This window comes from Cotesia glomerata, linkage group LG8 (assembly GCF_020080835.1).
Source record: "Cotesia glomerata isolate CgM1 linkage group LG8, MPM_Cglom_v2.3, whole genome shotgun sequence".
Taxonomy (NCBI): domain Eukaryota; kingdom Metazoa; phylum Arthropoda; class Insecta; order Hymenoptera; family Braconidae; genus Cotesia; species Cotesia glomerata.
The window spans coordinates 765286-777044 of NC_058165.1; positions in this window are offsets into that span (position 1 = coordinate 765286).

Below are 11759 nucleotides of genomic sequence, written 5' to 3' on the forward strand. Positions count from 1 at the left end.
TAAAACTTTCAGTGCTTTTGCGAATAAAAAGTTAATGAGAAAGGGGGTTCTTGGTTCGTTGTGCTTCACCTCAGTCATCTGTTAATGCCCTATGTAATTTTGTTTTTTTTTTATCGACCACTCAAATTTAAAAATTGACAGTGATATTCGTCGATAATATTGGAGTGGGGGGAGCAGGGGGAGGGGGGGAAGTAGATTACTGCATATTGGTCAAACCTGGAAAGTTCATTGCTTTCTCACCGTGGTCAGGGATAATGATAATGAGTAATTGTTATTGTTATTGTAGAAATGACGGGTAAATAATAGGACAAGTTGTTAACCTGAGCTGTATTTCACGCCCACGTGGTAATGATAAGTGCCACACGTCTACCTGTTGTGTACCGGTGGGTGATGGAATATTATCACAATCGAGAAACAGTTACAGTTTTGAAGGGGTAGGGGTAAAGAGGTTGGATATTTTTTTGGCAGGTTAATTATGAAGATAGTGATATTCAGGTTAATGGTAATGATATTGATATTCAGGTTAATGAAAATGATTTTTATATTTAGGATAATAATAAAGATATTGATGTTCAGGTGAATTATAATATCGCTGCTATTCAGGTGAATGATATTGATAATGATATTCATGTGGGAAATAAAAATATTGATATTCAGGTAAATTATAATCATTTTTTAATTTAGGATAATGATAACGATATTGATATTCAGGTGAATGTTAATATTGCTGATATTCACGTAAATGAAATTCAGGTAAATGATAATGATATTGATATTCAGGTAAATAATAATTTTTTAATTTAGGATAATAATAAAGATAATGATATTCAGGTAAATGACAATGATATTCAGGTGGGAAATAAAGATATTGATATTTAGGCAAATGATAACAATTTTTAAATCTATGATAATAATATTGATGATGATATTCAGGTTAATAAAAATATCGCTGATATTCAAGTGAATGATATTGATAATGATATTCAGGTAAATGACCGTAATATTGATATTCAGGTGGATGATAATATCATTGGTATTGACATTCAGGTGGATGATAATATCATTGATATTGATATTCACATAAATGATAATATCATTGATACTCAGATAAATGATAATATCATCGATAATCAGGTGAATGATATTGATAATGATATTCAGGTGGATGATAATGAACCTGATATTCGGGTTAATAATAATTATATTGATATTCAGGTGAATGATATTGGTATTAATATTCCGGTGAAGGTTATTGGTATTGACATTCAGGTGGATGATAATATCATTGATATTGATATTCACATAAATGATAATATCATTGATACTCAGATAAATGATAATATCATCGATAATCAGGTGAATGATATTAATAATGATATTCAGGTGGATGATAATGAACCTGATATTCGGGTTAATAATAATTATATTGATATTCAGGTGAATGATATTGATATTGATATTCCGGTGAAGGTTATTGGTATTGATATTCAGGTAAATTCAGGTAAATTATTATTGATATTAAAGTGCATTATAATATTACTGATATTCAGGTGAGTTATATTGACATTGATATTCAGGTGAATGATGATAATAATAATAATAATAATAATAATCAAATAAATAGTGATAATGATAAATAAATTTTCTTACTAAGACAAATTGCTAAAGCCGTAGAACTAATCGTAATCAAAGAAAACTTTATTACAAATAACAATAATTTTCTTGGAAAACAAAACTTTCGGCAGTCAAAGTCATTCTCTGAAAAGCAATTCCAGATACACACAACCGAAAATTCGAACTCGAGGTAAAATCATTCCTATAGAAAAGGTTCATAATAATAATAATAATAATAATAATAATTTCCCTTCTCTTTTCAAGCGCTGTCTGATATATATAGATAAAATAAGGCAGCGGTAGAGTTCTACATGGTCTTTTCATTCGAGACATGAATGGCTTGAACGAGTTGAGCCACATCCTACTTCGTACTTCGTTTTACGTCTTTTCCACCATTATCCATCTCGCGTTATTATTTTCTTTTTATCTTTTCCTCTTTCCTTTTATCTCTTTCCAATTCTATTTCCATTATACGCCCGCCCGTTCCACCCTCCACCTTTTTCTTATCAATATTCCGTCCTTTTATCCAAAATTAGTTATTTCAACTTTTTTCGCCAGGTTGAAATAAAATGATAAAAAAAAAAAAATATAATTCCAGTGCATCGATCCTCAATAGGCTGAAAATGAAGATAAAAATTCCAGCTCATTGATATTGAAATTAAAAAAAAATTGTATGTTATATAAAGCGCTCAAGTGACTCTCGAACTTGTACAATTGCCACCGAAATAATGAATAGTAAATAATAACTAATAATAACAATCCTTTTATTCATTATATATATATATATATATATATATATATATATATATATATATATATCACGGAGAGTTAAATAAAAATCCGGATATAATTGACCGTTGAAAATATTATATAGGATGATATTTTTTAGTAGTCAGTGGGTGTAATATAAGGAGAAGGTGGACCACGTGTTTTCAATTGAGAATCACGGTCAACACGTGTCGACAGCACAAAGCCGTTATTGTATTTCTTATATATTAATCTTGAGCCGCTCAACCACATTTTAAGATACATATAGGCTATACAGGCTTAACACACTTGATGCTAGTCGATGGGATACATGTAGATACAGAGAAGAATAATCGGGGTGGAGGCTCATACAATTCTTAAGTACCAAGTAATTTTAATATTTTATTTTTTATAATTCTTAAACGCCGAAAGTTTCGTATTTTTTAAGGAATTTAGTGATTTTTTATCTGAATATCAATATCAATATCATTATCCCTGAGTATCAATGATATCATTCACCTGAATATCAATAATATTATCATTAATCTGGATGTCATTATCAATATCACCCACCTGAATATCGACGATATTATAATTTACCTGAACATCAATAACATTATTATTAACCTGAATATCATTATCAATATCACCCACCTGAATATCGATGATATTATAATTTACCTGAATATCAACGATATTATTGTTATTAACTTGAATATCATTATCAATATCAGTGACCTGAATATCAATACCAGTATTATTCACCTGAATATCAATACTAATATCATTCCCTCTAAATATCACCGATATTATTGTTATTAACCTGAATATCATTATCAATAGCACCCACCTGAATATCGACGATATAATAATTTACCTGAATATCAATGATATTAATATTAGCCTTAATATCAACAATATTATCATTATTATTATTATTTTTAACGTGGATATCAATATCTTTATCATTTACCTGAATATCAATGATATGATTACTTTTCCTAAAAAACAACGACATTATAATAATTATTGTCATTATTAACCCGAATATCAATATCAATATCTTTATTAATCACTTAAATATCATTATCAATATCATTTATTTAGATATTATTATTAATATCATTCACTTCAATATCAATAATATTATTATTCACCTGAATATCATTACCAAAATCATTCACCTGAATATCAATATCTTTATTAATCACTTAAATATCATTATCAATATCATTCATTTAGATATTATTATTAATATCATTTACCTGAATATCACCAATATTATTCACCTGAATATCATTACCAATATCATCCACCTGAATATAAGTATCAATATTGTCAACCTGAATATCAATGATATTATCATTCACCTGAATATCATCAATATCATTCACCCGAATATCATTACCAACATCATCCACCTGAATATCATTATCAATATCGCTCACCTGAATATGAATAACTATATTCATCTGAATATCGCTATAACTACCTGATATTCACCCGAATATCACTATGTTTACCTGATATTCACCTGAATATCGCCATAATTCTCCTGAAATGACCTTTACACTCCCCAAATCTCTTCCTAAAATCGACTCAACAATCGAAACCCCAATAATTCCGTAGTAACAACTCAATCGGAAAACGGAAGCACAATAAACAGTGGGAATAATAAACCTCGGTTAGCTGGTGTAATCTTTTAGTGACTCTTACCGGCGGCAATGTACATCGGTTGTAGCACACTATATAACATAATATAGCCTGGCGCTGCATTTAAGCCAAACCGAGCCGGATTGCCGGATAGAAACGGATAGAGGGCTATAAATATTCTCAGGGTGTCTCTCTACTCCTTTTATCTCTGGCTCTTCCTCAGTACAGCTTAAGTGCTCGGGTTATTCCTTCCTCTTATTCTTAACCATTTCTCTTGGATCCTCCTTGCCCCCCCTCCCCCCTCCCGCCCCGCTTAGCCACGAATTCTTACCGCTTCCAATCGCGCTATTTCTCAACTCCCGCATGGACTTACGGACGCGGCTTCCTCATCTTCATCTTCATCTTCTTCATCTAGAGACTTGTTATTTTATTAATCTGCCAGAGAGTTTCTCGCTCTATGTAATTTCGCGGATAAAACTGTTGCCATCCTCATGTCCCCATACTACTACTATAACGTTGGTTATTTCCGTGGCTTTTACTCGCACCGGATATTTCCGGGCTATTTTTAGATCAGCATCCACTTTTCACCAACCGCTAGGCTAACCGGGGTAATGAGAGCCAATTATTCACAAGTTTTTTTGTTTTTAATCCCTCCCTCATTTAAAATCCTCTTTTTTTATTTGTTATTTACGATACAATCATTTTTATTTTCTGGCACGTGTGTTTGGATTGTCGAGAGCTTTCCAATGAGCCCAAACACGATTAAGTTCCCTTAAAAATTGCCCACCCGCGAAAACCGCGAAAAACCGCGAATTAGATTTTTTTGATGACTGATTGAAAAAATTGTATGAACTTTTTTGTAGGAAATTTTAAGAGCTAAAAAAAAGATTTTTTATCATTTTTTTGGTCAGAAAATAAAAAAAAAATTTTTTGAAAAATTAAAACAATATTATTGTCTTATAGGGGATTATAAATAAAATTTTGCTTTATTAAATAATGAATTTTGTTAAATTCCACTATACTTTTTTAAAGATATAAGCTCATCCTGAGATTACACTCATCAAGAGCTTTCATTTGAGTACCCACATGTATTTTTGATATATTTTTCATATATACATATATATAATATATATATTAAAAATATAAGCTCATCCCGATGTTACGCTTATCAAGAGCTTTCATTTGAGTACCCACATGCTTTCTTGATATATTTTATATATATACGTATATATAGTATATATAAATATATAAAATATATGAAAAATTGATGTGGGTACTCAAATGAAAGGTCTTGATGAGTGTAACATCAGGATGTGCTTATATCTTTAAAAATGTCAATAATTAAAAAATTATATTGTATTTTGTCAATTTATGATATTTTTAAAGATATAAGCTCATCATGATGTTACACTCATCAAGAGCTTTCATTTGAGTACCTACTTGCATTTTTGATATATTTGACATAATATACATATTTATAATATATATAAATATATAAAATATATGAAAAATTGATGTGGGTACTCAAATGAAAGGTCTTGATGAGTGTAACATCAGGATGAGCTTATATCTTTAAAAATGTCAATAGTTCACGATATACAAGGTAATTTCTTAATTATGTATCTAGAGATAGAGCATTTTTGAATGCAGCCTAAAATTACGGGCTAAATATTGTAATTTTGAAAAAATTATAAGAAATCTTTTTTGTAAAAAATTTCACGAGGTACAAAAAAGGTATTCAAAAATTTTTTTCTACCTTAAGTATCTATTTTTATTAAATAAAAATGAGTAATTTAAGTTTGCCGGATGTATGAAAGTTTTTAACGAGTATCCGTCAATCGTAGTTGACAGTTCCGTTTAAAAAACGTTTATCGGATATAAAATCCTGACTGGGATTTTATAACTAAAAAGTTTTAAATAAATTTCGAGATTGAATTGTGTGTCATCATCACTGTCACTCGAATTGAAACTTAAAGGAAATCGAAATCGATAGCTTTGTATAAATTTATAAAGGAGTGAGAGATAACCCCGACTCTTTACTCCCTACTACCTATTCTGTCAAACTCTGAAGGGAATGAATCCTATCCATAACAAGTTTTATCAGCGATACTCTTTATACTTAACAGATATAAGCTGAGGCTGAGGGTCGGCCCCTTTTTCACTCCTTTGCCACGATTACGTCACTTTAAATGGTTAATGCGCTACCTCATTAATCATTTTCTTCAACCACCTGTCTTGAGTTTATAATTTTTGGCGAGATACTTCCAATATTTAGCCCATAATTTCAAATTTTATTGATCTAATTACAATAATAATAACGATCTAGTAATTTTTCTAATTTTTTTTTTTATTTCCCGGGGAAAATATTGAAGAAAAAAAAAATTAATAAATCTCTTTTGTAACTCTTAAAATTTCCTACAAAAAAAAATTTCTTACAATTTTTTATCTCCAATATTAACTAACTTATCCATCAAAACATTGAATTCGCGGTTTTCCGCGGATTTTCGCGGTTGACCATTTTACCCCAAAAAGTAGGGTTACGTATACTCATTGGAAAGCTCTCTTTATAAGGAAGAATTTTCACCCAAAAAAATTTCGACCCAAGATCAATGGGTCGGTTTAAAGTGGCGTTAACATAAAAAGATAAGTATATTCTAAATTTGCCCGTCCCGTTGGCTCTAGATCATTTGTTTTTGTCTTTTATTCCCTTTATTTTAAACTCCCGAGAGTTACTGTCGACTCATTCATAAGAGATGCACCAACAGCTTTTATTATATTATGAGAAAGGGGCAAAGATGACGGAGATGACGGCCGGACTGAGGACTGACTGCTTAAAAAAAAAAAAAAAAAAAAAAACAAAAACAAAACAGAATAAAACTAACTAAAGCTAAGCATAACCGCCGGAAACGAACTCGCGAGCCAATGTTCATTCACAAGCTAACCAACCGTCCGCTAGTTTTCTTTCTCCTTTTTTTTTTTATACTCTTACTCTTACTCTGGCTATTATTATTTTGTCATAATTCACTGTTAAAAATTTTTGTAAAATTACAAAACAAATAATAAGTAAAATTACAAATCAGTGTATAGCAATGTGAAATAAAATACAATAACATGTAATTTTCCAATTTTCCAATACCTGTCAAAAAATCTATTAAGATGTAATTTTACAATCTTCATGTATAAACCTAACACGCATTGTAATATTACAGAGACGGTCGTAAATTTTTAAGAAAAAGCTTTTTAATTTTTCAAACATTATTTGTCATCTGATTCGGCATAATTGTATGTAAAATCACAAAAAAATATTGTTTATATTACAATAATCTGATAAAAAATTTAAAAAGCTTTTTTTTTATTTTTACAATTTTTCATTGTAAAATTACACAGTGCAATGTAATGTTACAAGACAATTTTAATTATATTACACCAATTGTAATTCTACTTGACTGTTTTCCAATTTTAAAAACAATACTTTTAAGTTTTACAAAAATGAGACTGATGTATCGAAAAAACAACAATGTCCTTCATATTTATTTTTACTAATTTTTAGTCTATGGTTGGTTTATTTGTAATAATAAATTTGAGGCATCATTTATCTTTTATAAATTTTAATATTACGCTCAAATGATCATTTCAAAATCAATATATTTTAATGAGTATATATGTTAGACTTTAATTTTTATAATATTCAATGAATTATAGATAATGTAAAATTCAGTTATTTTACATCAATAAAACAGCATAAAATAACACAAATAATGTAAATAATAAATAATAAGCCGTAAAGCTCAATCACCATATAGAATTAGCTTATCAGAATAATAAGATGTTAAATGACCTATCGGTCGTACGGTGTAGGGCGTTAGGTATCGGTCTGTCAAGCAAGCGGCTCGCGTTCGATTCTCAGTTAGGGTAAATATTATTTTCACTATATATCATCCTATTCTTTCCCACTTCACAGCATTATTTATGTTTGTAAAAATGCTTGCCGTAAGATGGACGGTGTGGCTTAATGTATATAGAATAAGCGAAAGGAAATTTAGTATAGACCGGATAGCTCAAATGGTAGAGTAGCCGACATGTCTTCGGAAGGTTCTGGGTTCGAATCCCAGTCCGAGCTATCTAATAATTTTTTCTCGCATATTCTATAAACTCACATTAAGATGACCCTCTCCACATTCCTTTCTCAATCCTTTCCTACCAATATCCTGTTACGTGAATGTGGAACGCTTCACGTAATAATTACCGTAACTCCTATTCTTTCCCGCTTCACAGCATTATTTATGTTTGTAAAAATTAGGTCTACGTGAGATGGAAAATCTAGTGAGCGCTTCATAAAAATAAAATGACAACAAATATTTAATCAAATCTTTCTTTTTTATTATTTCAATTCAAGGAAAGTATTGTAATTTTACAAACTTAGCTAATCAAATAATATTTATAAAATTACAAAACCTTGTAAAATTAGTAACCTCACATCTATATATGTTTTGTAATATTACTATACCCGATTGTAATTTTAAATAAATGTTTTGCCTATTAGCTTTCAATAAAGTTCTTGTAAAATTACAATAGAAATTTTTAACAGTGTATAATCTTAATAAAATACTTTTTTATTTATTTTTTTCTCGGAAAAAATTTTCTTGGGTTTTATTTTAATACAGAAAATATATTCCCGATAAAAAGAGCTTTCTAACGAGTGTAAGCAACCCTACTTTTGGGTAACTTTTGCCTTTCCGCGAAAATCCGCGGAAAAACCGCGAATTAGATTGTTTTAATGGATAACTCAGTAAATATTGAATACAGAAAAATTTTAAGAGATTTTTTTTATAAAAAATTTTATAAACTACAAAAAAGGTTTCAAAATTTTTGCCAAAAATCAGATTTTTAATAAAAATCAAAAATTATAGATCCTAATCAATAAACACCGCGACCTTGATTGGTGTATTCTGGAGCAAAACACTGATTGTTGTCGCTCAATATGTAAATAATAAATTATCATAAAGAATCACGTCAGAATAGCGAGTAGTACAATGAGGACAATAAAAACGTTTGTCGTGGAATTTGTCTTTAATTTCCTGTCTTGATCTTCATCTCGTTTTTTTTATTCTTATTTTTTTTTTTACCTCATCATTAAAAAATATCCGGCTGCGTGTCAGAGGGACAATAAATAAGGTATGTAGCGTTCAACGGTGATTAAGTCATGAAAGAGCTGATATATAACCGGATTGTATGTATGACATCTAATAAATACGCTAGTGATAAAAAATATTGCAAAAAATTGATACTTAATTGGACGACATTTTTTTTTTTATTTTTCCGCAGCCAGTGTCATTGGATTTTATAAATAATTAACAGCTACGGAATATTCTAGTGCGCTTGTAAAAACACACCAAATTATAGGTTTTTTATTTATTGTTATTTTTTTGTGGGAAATTTATAAAATTAGTTTTTTTTGAAAATTTTTTGGGGTCTACACCCCCTAGAGGACATAAAATTGTGTTGATGAAAAAAAACCCGGTTCAAATTGATCAATTAGTTCCAAAGTTATGGACAAAAATAAAAAGATCCAGAAAATTAAGCGCTCTTATTTTCTTGATCCAGTATTTTTTTAGAATATCTCCAAAACTACTTGTTAAATTTTTTGCCAAATTTAGGGAAATCTAAAGGGTGTTAAATGAAGCCAATTGCTTTAAACCGAGACCAAATTGGTCAATTAGATCCAAGGTTATGGACAAAAATAAAAAGATCGAAAAAATGATCTAGAATCTTTCTTGATCCAGTATTTTTTTGTAATATCTCCAAAACTACTGGACCAATTTTCTCCAAATTTTGTGGGCATCTAAATGATGTTAAATTAAGCCAATTGCTCTAAACCGGGTCTAATTTGGTCAATTAGTTCCAAAGTTATGGAAAAAAATACATAGATCCAGAAAATTAAACACTATCTTTCTTGATCCAGTATTTTTTTGGAATATCTCCAAAACTGCTAGTTTAATTTTTTGCCAAATTTAGGGAGACCTAAAGGGTGTTAAATAAGGCCAATTGCTTCAAACCGGGTTTAATTTGGTCAATTAGATCCAAAGTTATGGCCAAAAATAAATCGATCCAGAAAATTAAACACTATCTTTCTTGATCCAGTGTTTTTTTGGAATATCTCCAAAACTACTGGACCGATTTTTTCCAAATTTAGTGGGTACCTAAAGACCAACAAATAGAGTTAATTTCTACCATCTTGGTCCAAATTAGTTATTAACTTCTAAAGTTACAGTAAAAATTCCGATTGAGATCGGAGCTCTAGATCTCTGAAGCTAGGTGGATCTCTTAAAAATGAATTGTAACAGCTTTGACACCCGGAAAAATGCATTTGACACCCAGGTATGACATCCTGTAATTATATTTAGCATATGTAGCAAAGGCCTTCATGACGACCTCGCGGACAAAAAGGTGGATCAAAAATAGCTCCTGGAACAGCTGCATCATTCAGCTGGCGTTATTGCGCCAGCAGTCCATTGCAATTGGAGCTATCCAGATCTAGGGTCTACTCCTATCTATCTTTAAGAAAATAGTAAAAGTAAAGCTTTAAAAAAAAAATCCATGAGACGCCATTCCGTCTTATAGAGAGCAGCGAGGCGTGTCGTGCACCCTGGACCTGGTGTTTGTACCGGGTAATTACCATTCACCATTTGGATGGTCTGGATCCAGGACTCGGTAACTGGGCGGTGAGGACAACAAAGGGCATTGTGATTTGCGGGGGTGTAAGCTCCCGGTGTCTTATTGGTCTGCGGGCATTCCCACCCTCGAAGACTCTCATTGGATCGCGGACTTTGCTGGGAAAGTCGCGAGGGGCTGCTGCGACGGCGCTGCATCCAAACGAGACAATAGACAATGCGCAGCTACCACCTCCACCCAACGCTATACATTATATATTGATTTACCGGGTAGCGGGTGCCCGAAGCCGGTTCTATGCGACTAGGTGAATGCAAATCCATCGTCTTTCAGCTGCATTCATCAGCACTACGTTTGTTTCTCTTTCCAATTGCTATAACTCCTCTTTGACAAACTTTGCTACGTTTCTTTTAGGATTTTTTTGGACTTTCACGTTATTTAGGGGCTTTATCTGACAAGGGGATAGCTTCTAAGGAGTCTCTAGAAAGTATCTTAAAAGTTTTTGAACGAATCTGAACGAATTTTCCCCGAAAAAATCCTAAAAAAGTGGTTTTAGTGCCATATTTGGGAATAATTGTCATTTTTTGGGATTTTTTTGTACTTTGAGGTAATTTAAGGCCGCAATTTTTTATGAAACTTCTTCCAAAGAATCCTCAGAAAGTATCCTAGAGATTTTTGAACGAATCTGAACGAATTTACCCCAGAAAAATCCTAAAAAAGTGATTTTAGAGCCTGATTTGGGAAAAATGGTCATTTTTTAGGATTTTTTTGTACTTTTAGGTAATTTAAGGCCACAATTTCGTATGAAACTTCTTCTAAAGGATCCCCAGAAAGTATCCTAGAGGTTTTTGAACGAATCTCAACGAATTTACCCGGAAAAAATCCTAAAAAATTGCTTTTAGAGAGTAATTTCACTAAAAATTGACCAATTTTAGGATTTTTTGGTAGTCAAAAAATATTTTCAGCTAAAGTTTAGTATAGAGTCGCTTCTAAGAGATCTGATAAAGATCTTTAAGGAAATTCAAATTAATTCAAAAAGTTTAAGATGAAAAAATCATAAAAAATTGAATTTTAGG